Source organism: Saccostrea cucullata, unplaced genomic scaffold, assembly GCF_032062105.1.
Source record: "Saccostrea cucullata isolate Sc308-1 unplaced genomic scaffold, CSIRO_AGI_Scuc_v1 ctg7098, whole genome shotgun sequence".
NCBI classification, from domain to species: domain Eukaryota; kingdom Metazoa; phylum Mollusca; class Bivalvia; order Ostreida; family Ostreidae; genus Saccostrea; species Saccostrea cuccullata.
Genome location: NW_026927749.1, coordinates 10,578 through 30,869, shown reverse-complemented (window position 1 = coordinate 30,869; position 20,292 = coordinate 10,578). Strand labels below are relative to the sequence as shown.

The following is a 20,292-nucleotide window of genomic DNA, read 5'->3' as shown; positions in this document are numbered from 1 at the left end:
TATTTATAATATGTCTATATTTTCTAAATATCAAAGCATTACATCAAAAAATATAAAAGTTACAGCAATTTCAAGTATATTGGTCATTTCACGTGTTGCAAGTGCGCGCTCTTGCAAGCACGTGCGCGCAAAATGACCTTCGTTCCGCAAATCTACATAATAACATGCCTACTCACCCTAAAAAGGTTTCCCCTTAATCGGATGTGTACTTTACAAGATCATTCGCGGACAAAATTTTCCCGAGAAGAAAAATAATAATAATAATAATAATAAGAAACAGAGTAAAAACAATATGTTCCCCAACTTCGTTTGGGGAACATAATAATAATAATAATAATAAGAAACCGAGTAAAAACAATAGGTTCCCCAACTCCGTTTGGGGAACATAATAAAGAGTAACCGTAACTTAATTTTAAAGACAGAGGCTACACAAGCAGAGAATTTCTGTACGAATATCTTTGTAGTCATTATTTCGGATCTCGATCTCTCTCTTTCTCTCTCTCTCTGCGTACTTTTAAAATGGTACATTGCATTTAAGCTGCAGATAGTAAAGAATTTTTTTTCAATTACTGACCGACCTAGAGTCTAGTATTTCGTAATATTATGAACCTTCGCTTGTGCCATGTCAATAAACAATAATAATATTATAAAGAATCATTTGAATTGACAAAAAATTAATAGACTTAGAGAGGATTGTCTTACATGTACCTTAGTAGTAAACATGTAAAATTTATTTCTTGACTCAAAATGTGTACATATGTAAACCGTTTGCATTTTTTATACATTTTTTTTTTGCATATACATTTCATATGAAAATTAAGTTTTAAAACCTTATTCCGTCTCAAATTTAATTATATGACTGTATTATTATTTATCAGTAGAATCAGTATTAATCAAATCATGAAATTTATTATCAAAGGCGAAGCCATTAACCTGTATCAATTTCGGAAGGAAGGGGAAGCTGTAATTAAAATTCCAAAATACCTAGTTTAGCTTAATTCTGAAATACATGTACATGTACGGTCCTTTTCTTCATTTCAATTTATAAGACTTTTATTATTGAAATGTTGTTAAAAACCAAAAAAAAAAAAAGATTTCTTATGATACATGTCTCTCCTAAATGTTGTTAAAAATTAAAAAAAAAAAAAGATTTCTTGTGATACATGTCTCTCCTAAAGACCCTATAAGTCCATGCTTGTTTCAGTCAGTGCAAGTATTCATTTATCTTTAATTTGTGTTATTCTGTACTTTGACGTGCTATATTTTATACATGTTTGTACGTATTGGGCAATGTTTATGTTTTTGCGCCTGCGCAATGCAACGTTGTCAAGGACTTAGTCCTGTGACTAAGCGTATCGTTTACGACTAGACTTACGCCACTTGGAGAAACGCGAATTACGCCCGACTAAATTTTGGCGTAAGCCCCGGAAGTACGCCCTAAGTTAAGGCTTAAATTTACGACTTTTGATGAAACGGGCCCCAGGACGGTAGATTTCGCCCAAACTTTGCATGTACACTAAAGTTAATGTAAGTTATATACGGTATAAAAATGAAGAGTTTGGCTATTGTAGTTTTCACACAATAACACCACAGTCGCCCCCCTAAAAATGAAAGGAGAATAAGCATGTAATACATGTAGGTAAATCCAGATGTTCTGTCTCGACAGAATCTATCAGCCTATTTATTTTTCTTTTAAGCCCACTTTGAACAATGATAAGAGGCACAATGACCTAGAAAATCAGACATTCATCAATAATCTGCACAAAGTAAACACCATTTGATGTTATCCATATGCAAATATTTTCAAGGTTGATTGATACCCAAAGGGTTTTCCCCCTTTTTTCCATACACGGACTAGCCTCGACAAGGAACGTCAACAGAAATTAATTATATGGATACGATTGCGAAAGTGGGGTATCTTAATTTTGGGTCAGATTCTTTCTAGGGAAAGAAAAAAGGTGGTGTTTGTTACCCATATCGAAGAATAGCGTCTCGCCGTGCCCTGTACCTAGAATCTACTTGGTACATATAGGCTCTGCATATGCATAGATGATAAGTGTACGTACATGTACATCAAAGTTTAAGATGATTGGAATTGATTTTGCTCTCGGTGCAACTGCATAAACCAGAAACTTATTTAATTCAAAATTTGAATGAATCAGTACATAAAATGAAACTGACAAAAGAATTGATTGTTTGAATGAAAAAATAACGCCTTATCTGAGGCTCGAACCAAAATAAAATTAACTAGGGCTAATTGTAACGGGAACCGTTACAGATGTTCCCAAACGCTCCCCAACACCCTTTTGTGCCATATTCCCGGTATGCTTCATTATATAAAACAAACTCTATGCATTTTAGACTTTAACAATGTTTTCCCAGAAATATACCAAGTTTATTTAAATTGAAGCATTGCACGCATGCGCATTTGAAAGCATGTGCGTAATGACCATTATCATCTTGTCTACACTATTTATATATTTTAACATGCTAAATATTACAGCATTTAATCCAAAAGTTTTTAAAAAATATGTTTAATCTAGTGTATTTCTAATTTTACTAATTTCCCGTGCACACACATGCATGCATGTGCATGATGACCATACCCTTTTGTAGGAGTCCATAATGTCTATCTATATTCTAAATCCCATCCTGTATGGTAGAAAACCAAGGGAGTTATAACCATTTAAAGTTTAAGCCAATCAAATTGCAGTGCACGTGCATGCGCATGATGTCATGAAAAAATTATATATCATATTGTGGTAAACCTAATGCATGACTATGTTTTAAATTTCAAAGCATTTCGTCTAAAAACAAAAAAAAGATATTAAGATTTTTGTTTCAGCCAATGAGAGCAAAGCGCAAGGGCACGCACGTGCATGCATGTGCATGATGACCATACCGTCTTGTAGGAGTTCATTATGTCTGTCCATGTTCTAAATTCCATCTTGTTTGGTTGACAAACAAGGGAGTTATAGCCATTTAAAGTTTAAGCCATTCACATTGCAGCGCACGTGCATGCGCGTGTTTTCTTGAAAATTGTTATATATCACGTTGTAGGACATCCCAAAGTATGGCTATGTTTAAAATTTCATAGCATTTCGTCAAAAACAGAAAAGATATTGAGATTTTTGTTTCAGCCAATCAGAGCGAAGCGCACGTGCATGCGCGTGAGTTCGTGCTAATTTGACAGTGTCACATTATCTACACTATTAATATATCTTTATATAATGAGTTTCAAATCATTTCATTAAAAAATGTAAAAGTTATAGCTATAGTAAGTCTATCAGTCATTTCACTCATATCACGCGCACGCACGTGCATGCGTATGCGCGCAAAATGACCTTCGTTCTGCACACCTACACTACACACCTATTAACCCTAAAAAACTTTGTTTGGTGAACAGTTTCTGAGAACTCTCGCGAACAAAAAAGTACCGGAGAAGAAATAAGAAGAAAAAAGAATAATAACTAAAGCAAAGCTCGTTGCAAAGCAACGAGTAGGTTTTCCGCCATGTTTGACCGGAAGTAGCTTTCATTTTTAACAAAAATGAGAAATAACGCCCAAAAATGCTTTGAATCCTCTAAATCTATGTTAATTAATGCAAAAATAAGCCATTTTTGCTACTTCCGGTTTGACCGGAGGTGACGACGACGCACAAAAAAATTATTTTTTAAGCTCCCAGAGACATATGTTACCCCAAAACTTGTCAAGAACGGCAAAAATAAGCGTTTTACGACTACTTCCGGTTTGACCGGAAGTGACGTCGACGGACGTATTTTGATGACCTCATTAGATAAAGCTTGACATTTTGAACAACTTTGCTTCTTTGATGTTTTACAAATTCTCAATATTTTTTGAGATATAAAGGAAAAACTTTCAGCCCCTCCATCCCCTTAATTTTAGGGGCCAGCCCTTTTTTCGAGGTATCATTTGAAAGATCTTTAAATTCTAATCTCCTTTTGTTCTACATGCTTTAACAAAATATTTCTAGGTAAGAAGTTATCGTAGAAAAGGTCTTAGAAATTTTGAAATTCTTAATAGGACTATATTCGGGCTATAGCGAGCGTCGGCGCTTCGTACTTCCGGTGGTTGCGATATACGAAATTCACTTCTCCAAAGGTTGCTCTAGCATCACTGAAAATTTCATGCTTCTGTGTTGAGTGCTTTTTGAGAAAACTGCCGGACAAAGTGACCCTCTGAAAATCCCTAAAACGCGGAAATCTCAAAACCGCAAGTGACGTCATCAAAACAAAAAAATATATATCTAGTTCTTCCCATGCTCTATCAGTCCTGAAAGTTTCATTAAAATCGCGAGTGAGCCGTTTTCGAGAACTAGCGTGCATAAAATCGGTAATAAAAAAAAAAACAATAATAATAATAACTAGAGCAAAGCTCGTTGCAAAGCAACGAGTAAATCTTCCATCCTGTTTGACCAGAAGTAACTTTCATCTTTCACAAAAATTAGTAAAAATGCCCCCAAATGATTTAAATCCTCTAAATCCATGTTAATTAATGCAAAAATAAGTCATTTTTGTTACTTCCGGTTTGACCTGAAGTGACGACGACGGACGGAAAATTAGGTTTTATGCTCTCGTTAACATATATTACCTAAAACGTGTCAAGAACGACAAAAATATGCATTTTCTGACTTCTTCCGGTTTGACCGGAAGTGACGTCGCCGGACGTATTTTGACGACGCCAACAAATAAAGCGCAACATTTTGAACAACTTTGTGTCTTTGATGTATTACAAATTCTCAATACTTTTTGAGATATAAAAGAAAATCTTCGACCCCGCTAGGCCCTTAATTTTAGGGGCCATGCAGCCCTTTTTTCGAGATATCATTTGAAAGATCTTGGAATTCTACACTTCTTTTGTTATACATGTTTTAACAAAATATTTCTAGGTAAAAAGTTATCGTTGAAAAGGTGTTAAAATTTTTGAAATTCGCGATAGGACTATTTTCTGGCCATAACGTGCTTCCGTACACAGCAATTTCGGTGAATATGAAATACGTTCTGCACAACTACATTTATTGCTCTATTATCACTGAAAATCTCAAGTTTCTATCTTAAGCCGTTTTCGAGAAAACTCGCGGACAAACTAACCCTCTAAAATTCACTAAAATGCCAAAATCTCACAACCGGAAGTGACGTCATCAAAATGGAAAAAATTCTGTCTAGATTTTTTCATGTTCCATCAGCCCTGAAAGTTTCATGAAAATCGATCAAGGCGTTTTCGAGAACTCGCGTGCACAAAATATGTAAGAAAAAAAAAAACTAGAGCAAAGCTCGTTGCAAAGCAACGAGTAGGTCTTCCGTCCGGTTTTGACCGGAAGTGCCAGAAGTAACGTCAACAAAAGAAAGCAATGAGCTTAGTAGTCTCCAGTGACTTTATAATTTCAATTTTTCTTCAAAACCTTCAAAATAAATTTTTTTTGGCTACTTCCGGTTTGACCGGAAGTGATGTTGACGAACTGAATATTAAGAATTTTGCTTCCAGTGACATACGTTACCCAAAAACGTGTCAAAAATTCGGGCTTCATTTCCGGCTGACATCAAAGCCGAAAGACCAGAAAAAACTCAAATTAAACCATTTTTTTTCTTTTTTTTTTAATTCAAGAGAGAAAGTAAAATTTTTCGTCAACTTCCGGTTTAAACCGGAAGTACTTCAAATCGATGCTTTTTGTTGACGATTGTGAATGTAAACAAAAGTTCTGTTTGCCTTTAATCACGACGGTTTAATTTTTCAAAAAATCTTGAAATTAAACATCACTTCCTGTGTCGACCGGAAGTGACGGATGCAAAATTAAAAGACGTAATACATATCTTAAAGAGATGTTTTACCATCCCTGAAAATTTCGTGATTCAGTCTTGAGTGGTTTACAAGAAGATGCATGGACAAAATGACAATTTTAAAAATGAAAATCGGACAAAAAATGCGACCGGAAGTGATTTTTTTAAAAATGAAAAAAAGGTCTGGAGATATTACAAAAATGCATCATTCCTGAAAAAATCATTGAAATCGGTTCAGTAGTTTCCGAGAAATCTCGTGTACTATGAAAAGGGAAAAATAATAATAATAGGAAACATAAGAAAAACAGTAAGGTCTTCCGAAGGAATTCGGAAGACCTTAATAATGATGAACAATCTTCATTAGTTGCAATCAGTAAGTAGAATACTTTTATAATAAACGCACAGAAATGTGTTGTGTATGTTTCGAATTTGAAGCTTTCCACTAGTAACTGGTGGTACCTCAATAGGAGTGTAAAATTCTCTGAAAGGTATATTGTGAACATATTACATATGGCTGTGTATTCTTTTTTAGCGGCTTTGGCGGAATGCAGCAATCACTAAATCAAGTACAAAGCTAAAAGTCTTGTACATAAACATAAATAAGAATATCTACGCTAACTTATTCAAAAGTCAATTTCCACCAAATATTGTACAAGCTAAATATAATACATTTACAGCATTAAAGAAACAAATCTCTTTGAAGGTATTGCCCTGCATAAGAACAATTTGAATCCCCTACACTAAGGATGCTCTGTGCCAAGTTTCACTTTGGTTCTGGAAAATGATATTGTGAAATTTTAGACAATGATGATAATGGATAAAATTATGTTTTTAAAAAATATACTGGTTCCTTTAGCTCAGATGGGCTAATAAGTATGCAACAGGCACAGTTTTGCAGTTGACATTGAAATGCGACTGGACATCTCTTCAATCTTGATTTAGAAAACTACATGTACATGCCTTATGTACTGAATTCCTTGGAATCATACACGTTTATGCCTTTAATTAGTTGTATGTGCCAAAATAACAATTTAATTACATTATACTGTAAAAAATACACATACATGTATTACAAGATCTTATATTCCTGCTGAAGACAGAGGATCTATCTTAATCATTAGAATAAGTAAGTCTAAACTTTGAAAGGGAAGACCTTAATAAAGAGGTCACCATGCTACACAAACAAAATATTATTATATTTAAAAATAACATTTATTCCAATGTAATTACTGGTACATGTATTTCTGTTACAAAAACTATTTCACTTGAAAAACTGAGAGCAATTGATATGTTCATATTTGTGGATTTATGTTGTCAAATCAAAATTTAAAAATGATACACAGTGTGTTTAAAAATTGTCTTCACAAACCAAAACTTGACTTATTTTCACTATGCTGTTTATTCCATGTCACATCCAAACAGATGATCTTCTGGCAAATCATGGTCATGCTTGGTATCAAAATTCAGTATTCAGATGAGTTACACCTATCCAAAAGAAATTGCCCTTACCAAACTGATTTGTTTGCTGCAGGCCTGCAGCAAGTCTGCTGCAAGCTTGCAGCAAACAAAATTGTTCGCAAGAAGAAAATTTTCTTGTTCGCAGATGATTGCCGCTAGCTGCGATCTTGCGGCAAACATTGCAGCAATTGCTGCAAGCTTGCAGCAAATTCGCAGAAAACTAAAATGTTTGCAGGAACATTGCAAGAAACATACACGCCAATTTAATGTTCGCAGCAAATTCGCAGGAAACTTTTCACTATTCAAATGTTTGCAGGAAGTTCGCAAGAACAGTAAACAAATCAGCCAATGAAACGCAGATTGTACTGGGTCAACACAAAACTGGCCATTTTGAAATGTTGGAATTAAAGTTGTACACGTTTCAGTATTTTGTTAGGAATATACATTGTTTTGAATGATTAAAAGTGCCAAACTCTGGATGTAGGTGTTCAATCTATCAATGATATCTAATTGGTAAGAAATGATTTTGATTTATTTTGATATTTGAAAGAATATTTCTTAAAAGCATGTTTGAGTAACTGGTGTAAATGCTAGGTCAAATCTAAATCTGTTTCTTATGAATTTCAGTCCTCTTTTTGATATCACATATGTATACTTCTTAAAAGTATTAATGGACCCAAATCAGTTAAATGTTATCAAATTAATTAGTAAATGTGTAATCACAAAAATATTCATTAAAAATTATATGTAAAGTTCTTAAAGTTCTGTTCATATAAAAAGCTATCATTGCACTTTAATTTAAAAAAGGTATGAAAACTTTGTCTAGGGACGTAAAGAGGGTCTATCATAACTTCATAAAACTGCATCATTTCAGAAACATGTGGTGGATTTTCTCTAAACTTAGATTTAGGTCAGGACAAAGACTTTCTGTGAACTTGCTGCTTGTATTAAGGAATGTGCCAAAACCATAAGGAAATTGTTTGCTGCAAGTTAGCAGCAATGTTTGCTGCAATGTTTGCGGCAGGCTTGCAGCAATGTTTGCAGCAAGCTTGCAGCAATGTTTGCGGCAGGCTTGCAGCAATGTTTGCCGCAAACTTGCAGCAAGGTTTCCTTATTTGGAAAATTCAATGTTTGCTGCAGACTTGCAGCAAACCTCATTTGCATGGTAAAATGTTTGCAGCAAGCTTGCTGCAGACTTGCCGCTAACTTGCTGCAAACACCAAGGCTTTGTATAGACTGTCATGCTTTCTTTGGCTACATTGCCGCAAGCTTGCAGCAAAGTCTGCTGCAACCTTGCAGCAATGTTTGCTGCAGACTTGCAGCAAATATTTGCAGGAAGGCGATATTTTCGGTAAGGGTGAAATTTTTTAATTTATATTTCTTTTACTAATAAAAAGTGCAATTCATGAGATTATAAATTAGATTATCAAATTGAGAGATAAGATATTGTCACATTTTCTATGTATAATTTGTAAAGAGGTAAAGCCACGAACCATCATATTTGGCCCTGTGTTTTTCACAAAAATCGAGTTTCTATTCATGGCCGGTATTATACGTTAATTATTAGAGGACAACATACTTCTTTTCCTTACGTAGCTCATTTTATTAAATAATGCGCTGTTAGGCACGTGCCATTGTTTGAAGATGCGACGGTTTCATTTAAACGTTCAAAAATGCCCATTTTTCGACATATTTTCTCAAAATTAAGTGTGGCCACAGTCAAGAACAACTTTCATACTTACCATATATATAAAGATTCCTGATACAAATCTACACGCTTAATATAATCGTTGTTCATATGAAATATGCCTTTACATTTAAATTTTGTTATCGCAAAGATTCACCAGTTTTGTTAAACATTCGGTAATATTTGTTTTATATAACAATAGTTGTATAAAAATTACACACAATATATTAAAAAAAATAGTCAGTAGTTCGTTTGAAACGAAATTTGTGGAGATGCATGATCTTTTTATAATATTTGAATTCAAAACTCAAAAAACATATAAGTGTCAGTCTTTGAACATGACGTTAAAAGTAATACATATACGTCAATTGTGACGTCATAAAGACGTCATAAAGACCGTAATTATTTTAGATGGTAATTGATTTTTTTTAAGATGGTAATTGATTTTTTTTTCAAGTTGAATCATTTAAACTTTACTCGAAATCATTAAATTACATGTATTAACAGAGGTCTATTACTGTTATCTCCAATTTCAGCCCCTTTCAATCGCCTGTTTTCGTTTCAAAGCTGTACACTAGATCTTCGTTTTAATTAAGAAATTGAAAGAATGAATCCACATCACTGTGAAAACATGGAATATCATAATCACGTCTGCCCTTCGTAATTCAAGCAAAATGATATTGGGCTGGCTTGCTGCTAAAATATCAATTAAAAAAAGAAATAATGTACGAAATTACAGGATTTAGATATTAATTGTCTACAATTCCACGAAATAAAATCTTGAACTTGGATGCGTATATGTCAATTTCAAGTTCCTTTTAATATTACGAGAGGTAGAGTCAACACTGTTACATATTATAGCCGCAATTTACATACGTATATCAGTCGTCGATCTATTTTACTTTTAAATCTTCTGAGATAATTTTATGCAGGTGTACAAAAGTAAATTTTCATACCGCTTTAAAAGCAAAAATCCTATTAATGATGCTGTGCGTAGCTTCGCACGGGGGGCATCGATGTATGTACATATGTATACTGTATATTGATATTTTCACGAATATATATTTCAAACAATTATAATTCTATTTGGTACAAATATGAAATACAAAAATATGTCAGTGTATTGGTGTGTCATAGAATTCAGTATTTAACATAAAATATTTTCACAACGCCCCCTTTTGCAATGTGTTTTAAATATTTACTTGTAGGTGTTCCAAATTTTTCATAAGTAATCTATGGTACAGGTCGTCAGTTAGTTTTTTTTGGGGGGAGGGGGGCGTTTTCATTCATAAATACAAACATAAATCAACAGGGTAAGGTAATTTATTTTCTTTATTCTATAATTGTAAAAAATATCCCCGGCTGATCAGCAACATTGAATTTGTAATTGTTGCATGGTCGATAGCTTTCTATATCACAACAGCGGCGGTGATCTTTAATCTTCTTTATTGTTAAAAAATATAATATAGATCTTTACCTGCATAACATATAACTGGCCTCGATCTACACTTGAAACGGACTTACATATTTCAGTTTTTGATCAAAAGGGGTATCAAACATTATATAAAATGACAGCAGTTATTTAATACATGAGGTGTCCCAGAATATTAGAATTATCTCGTGCATGTAATTTTGTTACCTTCATAGATCACAATTTTAAAATTTGCTAGCTTGGTATTTAGGATGTGTTATTTTCACATTTTTTCTCTCAATTCCCGAGATGATAGCAATTTGTTTGCTTTTTTTGCATGAGAAGAGATGGGTTGTATATTTTTATGACTGGAAAGAAATTCTGGATCCGCGCCTGTTCATCTGTTGGCGTTTAAAGAGGTTTAAATAAAGTGGATATAAATTTGGTAATTATGTTCCCCAAACGAAGTTGGGGAACATATTGTTTTTACTCTGTTTCTTCTTATTAAGGTCTTCCGTCTTCAGCGGAAGACCTTATTGTTTTTCTTCGGTTTCTTTTTCACTTTTATTATTTTTTTTTTCTTACCGATTTTGTGCACGCGATTTCTCGAAAACGGCTCAACAAAATCTTATGAAACTTTCAGGACGTATGGAACATCACTTGAACCTTATGAGTTTTTTTCCGTTTCGATGACGTCACTTCCGGTCTAGAGATATCGTCGATTTTCTGATTTTTAAGGGTCATTTTGTCCACAATTTTCCCGAAAAACGACTCTAGATAGAAACTTCAAACTTTGAGGCTAGGTAGAGCTATGTTTGGAGAGGTGCATCAGGTATATCAAATTTACCGGAAATGACGCACGTCGGCGCTCGCTATGGCCCGAAAATAGACCTATCACAAATTTCAAAATTTCTCACACTTTTTCTTCGATATCTTTTTACCTGAAAATATTTTATGAAAACATATAGAACAAAAGAAGTAAAGAATTTCAAGATCTTTCAAATGATATCTCAAAAAAGGGCTGGCCCCTAAATTTAAGGACCTAGAGGGGCCGAAAGTTTTTTCTTTATATCTCAAAACGTATTGAGAATTTGTAATACATCAAAGAAGCAAAGTTGTTCAAAATGACAAGCTTAATCTATTGAAGTCGTCAAGAAACGTCTGTCGTCGTCACTTCCGGCCAAACCGGAAGTAGTCGAAAAACGCGTATTTTTGCCGTTCTTGACAAGTTTTTATGGTAACAAATGTCTATAGAAGCATAAAAATTGATTTTTCGTCCGTCGTCGTCACTTCCGGTCAAACCGGAAGTACAAAAAAATTGCTTATTTTTGCATTAATTAACATAGCATTAAAGGATTCAAACCATTTTTAGGCGTTATTTCTCAATTTTGTTAAAAAATTAATGCTACTTCCGGTCAAATACGACGGAAGACCTACTCGTTGCTTTGCAACGAGCTTTGCTCTAGTTAAGGTCTTCCGTCTTCACGGAAGACCTTCTAGTGATTCTACTGTTTCTTATTATTATTATTATTATTATTATTATTTTTTTCCCCAAAATTTTGTGCACGCGATTTCTCGAAAACTATTCAGTAGTTTTCTGTGAAAATTTCAGGAATTATGCATCATTATATGAAGTTGTGGCATGGATAGGAAAATTTGGAATACTCACCTTTGGTTCCAAGTTATTGACACTTTTCTGATTTTAAAATGCAATTTTGTCCCCCCTTTTTTTCGAAAATGGTTTAAGATATTAACTGGAGACTTGTAAGAGATTATAGATGATGACTTTTAGATGTGACGAATCACCTTTTCGTGTGTCGTCGGTACTTCCGGTTGCTACCGGAAGCGAAATTAAAAAGTCCATATTTTCTAACTTTTTTGTTTTTTCATATTTTTCATTGATTTTTAGTATGTTTATAGAGACCCTTCTTATTATGCTTACTATATAATTTGTTTGAATATTGATAAATCCAAACTCTAAAAATTAACATTCAAAAATCTGAAGTGGGTCCAAAATGGCGGCTGTCTCTGTCAACTCCGACATTTCGCAATAGGGGTTTACGGAGGCAGCAGAGCGTTTGCTTGAACGAAAGTAAAATAAGGATAAAAGAAGTGTAAAGGAATACTAGGATTGTCACGTCGTTGTTACGTTGCAAACGTGTGTCAAACTCCGTTTTAATCCATGGTGGTCTCAAACGTTTTCTATAATTGGTTTTGGCTGGTTTCTCAAAGTAGAAAAAGAAAAGACTAAATGTGCAAATGAAAAACGATACCTAGTATCTTTTACTTTTTGCGGAATAACAGATTTTAAATCATAGTTATAAGTAATAACTTTTAAGAAACATATATTGTAAGTATTAAACGTAACCACCGTTTTCCTAATGCACACTTGAATTAAACAAATAGAAAAGACAGAAATAAGAAAACCATATCTAAAAAGATAATTTAATGGAGTTTATATCATCATTCTTGTCTCAATTATTAAACATAAATGGTGTCTGATTCCTTGACCGTCGTAGGGCGACTTTTCGGCGAAGCAATTCAAGCTGTACATGAAAGTTTAAGCAATCGGGATATTTCATTATTAATGATAAACAGCAAATTAAAAATCAGTTGAAAATTATAGCAGTTTCACTGATTTAGTGCTAGTAATCTATATACGATATGGAATGTGTAAATGCGTTAAATATACTTTCTTAACAATGAAATTTAAGCTATACTAACATTCTTTTTTTATTTCCATTGAAACTATCACACCTTTTTAATGGAACATTCCAAAGAAAAAGGCCCGAAGATTTCTTCGATTCGTTTGACGCAAAATTATGAATAGTGACCCGCCTTTCATTATTCTAAGACAGATGTACTGTTGCAGAAATATATAAATGTATATTTAAAGCTGTGGTCTCAATAGCGTAATAGTCAGCGCTTTGGATTTTTGCGCTGGCTACCCGGGTTCAATCCCCTTTGTTTCCATAAAAAGTTATATCACTTTTTAGCTCGATTTTGCGGGGTTTTTTTTTCCAGAATTTGACGGAAGACCTCTCGTTGCTCGCAACGAGTTTCTTTTCTAGTTATTATTATTTTTCTTCTTCTTCTTCTTCTTCTTCTTCCTGGAACTTTTTTGTCCGGGAATGATCTTGTAAACTGTTCGTCCGATGTAGGTAAAACCTTTTTAGGGTTAGTAGACATGTTATGTAGATTTGCGGAATCAAGGTCATTTTGCGCGCACGTGCTTGCAAGAGCGTGCACGTGCAACACGTAAAATGACCAATATAATAGATATAGCCACAACTGTTCTATTTTTAAATGAAATGCTTTGAAACTCATAATGTGAGGATATATAAGTAGTATAGACATGACGACATGGGGAAAATAGCAAGATCTCACGCGCATGCACGTGCACTTCGCTTTGATTGGCTGCAACTGAAGTCTCAATATCTTTCTTGTTTTTTGACGAAATCCTTTGAAATTTTGAACATAGCCATGCATTAGGATATCCTACAACATGAGATAAAGCAATTATCATGAAAACACGTGCATGCACGTGCGCTGCAATCTGATTGGCTGAAACTTTAAACAGCTATAACTCCCTTGGTTTTCAACCAAACAGGATGGGATTTGGAAAATACATAGATATAATGGACTTCTACAAGTAGGTATGGTCACCATGCACATGCATACACGTGCGTGTACATGTGCTGCAATATGATTGGCTGAAACTTTAAACAGCTATAACTCCCTTAGTTTTCACCCAAACAGGATGGAATTTAGAACATAGATAGATGTAATGGACTTCTACAAGAAGGTATGGTCATCATGCTCATATATGCACGTGCGTGTACGTGAAATGAGTAAAATCAAACATACACTTGAATGAGCGTATTTTTTAATAATTTTTGATTAAATACTTTAATATTCAGTGTATTAAAAATATAGATTGTGTAGACAAGATGATATGGTCATGACGCAAATGCATTCACATGTGCACGCGTGCAATGCTAAAGTTTAAATGATTTTTGTACACTTCTTTGTAAATGTTGTTAAAATCTCAGATGCACAGAGTTTGTCTTATTTAATGAAGCTTACAGGGAATATGGCACCAAAAGGGAGTTGGGGAGCGTTTGGGGAACATCTGTAACGGTTCCCGTTACAATTAGCACTAGTTAATTTACAGTTTATCAAAACAAGTGCCGTCAAACGTCTTTGACTATGAATCTCGAATGAATTTCCAGTATATGCATACATGTAGCAATGTACACTACCTTAGAGCTTCTACCCAAGGGATAACACTTGACGATAAAAAACGTGTGAAGGTACGTCGGCAAAATTATATCCTTCCATATGTACAGCAAGTCCGAGGGATAATTATGTTCCCCAAACGAAGTTGGGGAACATATTGTTTTTACTCTGTTTCTTCTTATTATTTTTCTTCTTCTTCCTGGGTACTTTTTTGTCCGCGAGTGATCTTGTAAACTGTTCACCCGAAGTAGGTAAAACCTTTTTAGGGTTAGTAGACATGTTATGTAGATTTGCGGAATCAAGGTCATTTTGCGCGCACGTGCTTGCAAGAGCAAGATCTCAAGCGCATGCACGTGTGCTTCGCTCTGATTGGCTGAAACTAAAGTCTCAATATCTTTCTTGTTTTTCGACAAAATCCTTTGAAATTTTGAACATGGTCATACACTATGAAGATCTACAGCATGACTTATAAAAATTATCATGAAAGCATGCGCATGCACGTGTGCTGCAATCTGATTGGCCGAAACTTTAAATGCCTATAACTTTCTTAGTTTTCAACAAAACGGGATGAAATTTAGAATATGAATAGGAATAATGGATTCCCACATTATGCTACTATCAAAATTGAATGCAAGGACATGCATGCGCATGCGCAAAATGATTATACTTAAAACATGGTAACATTTATATTTGTATCATTTTTTTCTTGATTTTTAAGTATATAAAAATATGTTAATCGTGTAGCCACCATGCCATGATAATCTTGTATATGTATGAACGTGTGCGCGCATGCAAAACTTTGAATGACATTTATAATTGATAGATCATTATAACTTTTTTATTCTTAAATGAAATCCTTCGATACTAAGCAAATAAAAAAGTCTTGCAGGAATAAGGCACAAATAGGGAATTGGGGAGCGTTTGGGGAACATCTGTAACGGTCCCCGTTACAATTAACACTAGTTTTAAACAAAATACAATTACGCATGATAGGCAACAAATACATGTATATACACATGGTAATGGTAATTACGCACGGCCCTTGTGTTTTGAAAGATCACACAAGCAGCAACGGCTATAAACAGCCTTCTGTTGCCTATACTATAATTTCACCCCCCCCCCCCCCCAAAAATGAACACATAATATTCACTTTTTCGTGACTATATGGATTAATCCATACTGTGGATACAGCTAATATTTACACCGTGAATAATTTTCCCCTATTTTCTCTTAATGTATCATTTTGAAAAGTTGTTTTTGACTTAGCAGGACAATATAACAGTATTTAGACACTTTTTTAATCAAAGCAAAAACTAGCTAGCTACATGTATTTATCTCATGATTCAAAATTTCTTAACGGTCCTATGATAAAATTTCCCAAATTCTTAGGTACGGTTTATTTTAGCGGATCCCCCTTCTAATAATGTAGATATACAGTAATTACCTTCATTCAAATAACGTTAACGTCATACCGTTACAATATACATGTGTATAAATAACGTCAAAAGTCACATGACGTTATACATTTATATTTTACTTTAAAAAAATACCAATTTCAAACGACTATAAAAAGAAAACTGGAAAAGATATCATTAAAAAATAAAATATGTTATAATCCACAAAGTCTAACCTATCAGAGAATAAAATTTTATTCATTTTGGTCACAGGGCATATTTTTGCACTTCGTGGCTTTAGCTCTTTTAATGTACTCTTTCATCAATTAAAAGAAGTTTACACCAATTAAGGCAGTCATTTATGCTATCCCCTAATAAGACAACATAAAGTGCAAAGTTATCATGCACTAGTGGGTTTAGGATAATGTGCTAGAGCATTTATGACAACATACTAGCACGAGGTGACAATGTGCTAACATGTACGTCAGTGATAATATGCCAGCACACTGAATCCAACATGCAGTGAAGCTAACACTCAACAGATTGTTTAGAGTTGTGTTTCCATGATATTTTGTTTTGTGTAAACATAGCAGCGTGTTGTTTAAAGCTGCATTGGAGTGGCAGTCTGTTGAAATTAACATGCTAACACACTGCAACTTCACATCATTGGAACACCATAATTTTAAAACTCGCAAACCAATATCTTATGATTACTAACTAGGTAATTGCAACTCTAAATGCTGATTTCATGGTGACAATAATACCGGTAATTCACTGTATATCTGAGAACTGATCAATTATAATAAGGCGTGTTCAGATAGGGCCACTTGCTAAAGCTCAATAGCACTTTCATAAAAGCGTGCCATCTAACCAACACAAAAGACGCCATTAGGCTATCACACAGCTCGCCAGCACAATACTGAAAAACACTTTCGCACTAACACAAGTTCGCACCACACGCTGTCACACTAACACACAACACACTGTCACGCTAATACAATTTCACACAACAAAATATCAGGCTAACACGAGTTCACACAACACACTATCATGCTAACACAAATTCACAAACACGCTGTCTCGCAAACACAAGTTCACACAACACGCTGTCTTGCTAACACAAGTTTTACACAACACGCAGTCTCGCTAATACGAGTTCATACAACACACTGTCTAGCTAACACAAGTACACGCAACACACTGTCACGCTTAGATGAATTCACACAACACACTGTCACGCTAACATGAGTTTACACAACACGAAGTCTCACTAACACGAGTTTACACAATACACTGTCACGCTAACACGAGTTTACACAATACACTGTCACGCTAACACAAAGTCACAAAACAGGCTGTCTCACTATTCACTAACACAAATTCGCACCAAATGCTGTTGCGATAACACACTGTCATCCTAATACCATTTCACACAACACACTGCATTCTAATACCATTTCACACAACACACTGTCAGGCTAACACGAGTTCACACAACACACTGTCACGCTAACACAAATTCACAAAACAGGCTGTCTCACTATTCACTAACACATGTTTGCACCAAACGCTGTTGCGATAACACACTGTCATCCTAATACCATTTCACACAACGCACTGTCATCCTAATACCATTTCACACAACACACTGTCAGGCTAACATGAGTTCACACAACACACTGTCACGCTAACACAAATTCAAAAAACATGCAATATCGCTAACACAAGTTCACATAACACGCAGTCTGGCTAACACGAGTTCACACAATATGCAATCTCGCTAACATGAGTTCAAAAAACACACTATCTCTCTAACACCAGTTCACATGACAAATTTTCAGGATAACAAGTTCACACAACACACTGTCACGCTAACACGAAATCACACAACATGCTGTCTCGTTAATAAGAGTTCACACAACACGCTGTCTCGCTAATATGGGTTTACACAACACGCAGTCTCGCTAACACGAGTTTACACAACACGCAGTCTCACTAACACGAGTTTACACAACACGAAGTCTCGCTAATACGAGTTCAATCAACACTCTGTCTAGCTAACACGAGTTTACACAACACACTGTCACACTTACACTTTATACATGATTTCACAAAACACGCTGTCCCGCTAACACGAGTTTACGCAACACATCCTCAAGCTAACAAGAATTCACACAACCCACTGTCAGGCTAACACAATTAAGTTCACAAAACACACTGCCTTGCTAACACAAATTCATACAACACACTTTCTCGCTAACACAAGTTCACACAACACACTCACATTGCTGAGTTTAAGGTAAAGGTTTACCCTAATTTGAAGAGGTTTAACACTAACATCATGAACATATCTCTATATTAGTAAAGAGCTTTTAAGACAAAAAAATTTAAGACAAAAACATTTAAGCAGTAATGTTCCATAACATGCATCTGGCATATAAAATGAATGAGACCTTAAAAACCTCACAGTACATGTTTACTTAGCTAAGTAAAGGTCTAAATTGATGCTATTCAACATATTCAACATCTCTAAGTATGTGAATGAGTGAAATTCTCAAATAAATATTATAAATCAAAGTATCAATAAGAAGTTGAACCTTATGTCGCAGGTTCCAATCCCATTGCTAAATGCTTTAGACAGGTTACTCCTATGAGACTGCATAAACCAAGATTCTGTGTCACGGTAGGTGTTAGCACAAAATGGATCTCATACTTCTTAAAGGCAATAAGTGCTGAGTACAAGTCTATATTTGCAGCTAATACCATCCCAAGTGGTGGCACCATGAAATGACTGAAAAATGTATGATTAAGGCAAATAAACAAACATTAAACCATTACAGCAGTCTTATCAAACAAAAAAGCAAACTTTCTATTATTACAATTTTTTAAACAAATTTCTTTTGCAATTTAACTGAGCAATATTTGTCCTTTTTTGTCAGTAAAGTATGATATTAAATAATTAAGACTTTTTGAGAACATCTATTTATAGCGAGTCCAGACAGCAGCACAAATCCCTGCCCATAATGCGAGCTCTTATGATAAGACCTTGGCAAAAGAAGATTGTGACTTGCACATTGCTCCACACAATTTTTCCGCAGTATACTTTGGACCCACAGTGCTTAGCTTCTTTAACATGTTTAAGCTACATTCAAAATTCATTTCTATTTAATTTGAATTAGCTATCCTTACTCATGTTCACATGGAGCTAATGGGAAGTAATTTAACGAGCAGTGAATTCATTCGAATTAAACATTTGAATAAACTCTCAGTGTGAACACTGAGCATGGATGCACCAAATGTCAAATGCGGCTTGACAAGCACAATCTAAATTAAAACTAAATAAGTATCTGCCCTCACCCTTACAGTCACACTGTCAATATATAATTAGTTGAATATATTCTGTAACATTAAGTGCAGTTTGAATTATAGAGTATGATCACTATGATAGATAGTAGGACTGTTGAAATTACATCCTCAAATTTAAAAGAAAAATATAATATAAAGCTGTGGGGATTTACAAGGTAAACAGAGAGCGTCTGAACTGTAAAACAGATAATATATCGGTGTGTCTGTGTATTTCTAATAACATCAATGTATGTCACTGTCATGTAATCAGTATAGTATAAATTTTAAGTAATAAAAATATTCTAACCTTCATTCCAATGGTCCAAGCCAATCATACATTAAAATGTCGCCGTCAGCTCTTTCATCACTCGATACAATTATCACTGGGGAATTCGAAGCAGAGTCAAGAGTGTTCATCCTTGTTAATGTGACATTCAGAATTTCCTCGTAAACAATTCACACAAGATTCTTAGAATATATGAATCGGGATAATTCTGCTTAGAATAATGTTCCAGAGAAGTGACAAAGTACTTCGTAGCTGCAGATTAAATGAGTGTACATGTCTACGAACGGATTCTTTGTGAGAAAATGTTCAACTTCACAAATCATTCAATTTTCAGTTTGTAAACCATGGCAAACATGTGTCCGACGTCGACTCGAAGGGGCACACTAAAAACGGGATATACTAGAGACCTGATATTTACCTGACGTTTTAATTTTTAATTAAATGGTAATATTGAGTATTTTAAATTACTTATGTACAGACTTTATGACTTCGAGGCATATGCTATACAAAAATTCAATTGTTTGGAACATTTACAGACAAATTTGAATCAGGTCAAATCAGTGTTTAGTACATCGCGTCTTTAGTACCTTCCTATTTCCCACAATGCCGCGCGTTGTTTACAAACAAGCGCGAAAAAATCCTCTAAACTAGGTACTAATTATTGTTGTGTACAT

At 34.5% G+C, this 20,292-nt stretch overlaps 1 long non-coding RNA gene across 1 annotated transcript; it reads right to left on the bottom strand.

Moving 5' to 3' along the window:
- Positions 1-7,033: 7,033 nt before the first annotated feature.
- Positions 7,034-19,952, bottom strand: LOC134275437 (uncharacterized). Its single transcript, XR_009993823.1, has 3 exons — positions 19,640-19,952; positions 18,585-18,778; positions 7,034-7,283 (listed from the first exon to the last, which is right to left on the bottom strand). It is a non-coding gene; the product is annotated as an uncharacterized LOC134275437 (long non-coding RNA).
- Positions 19,953-20,292: the final 340 nt, after the last annotated feature.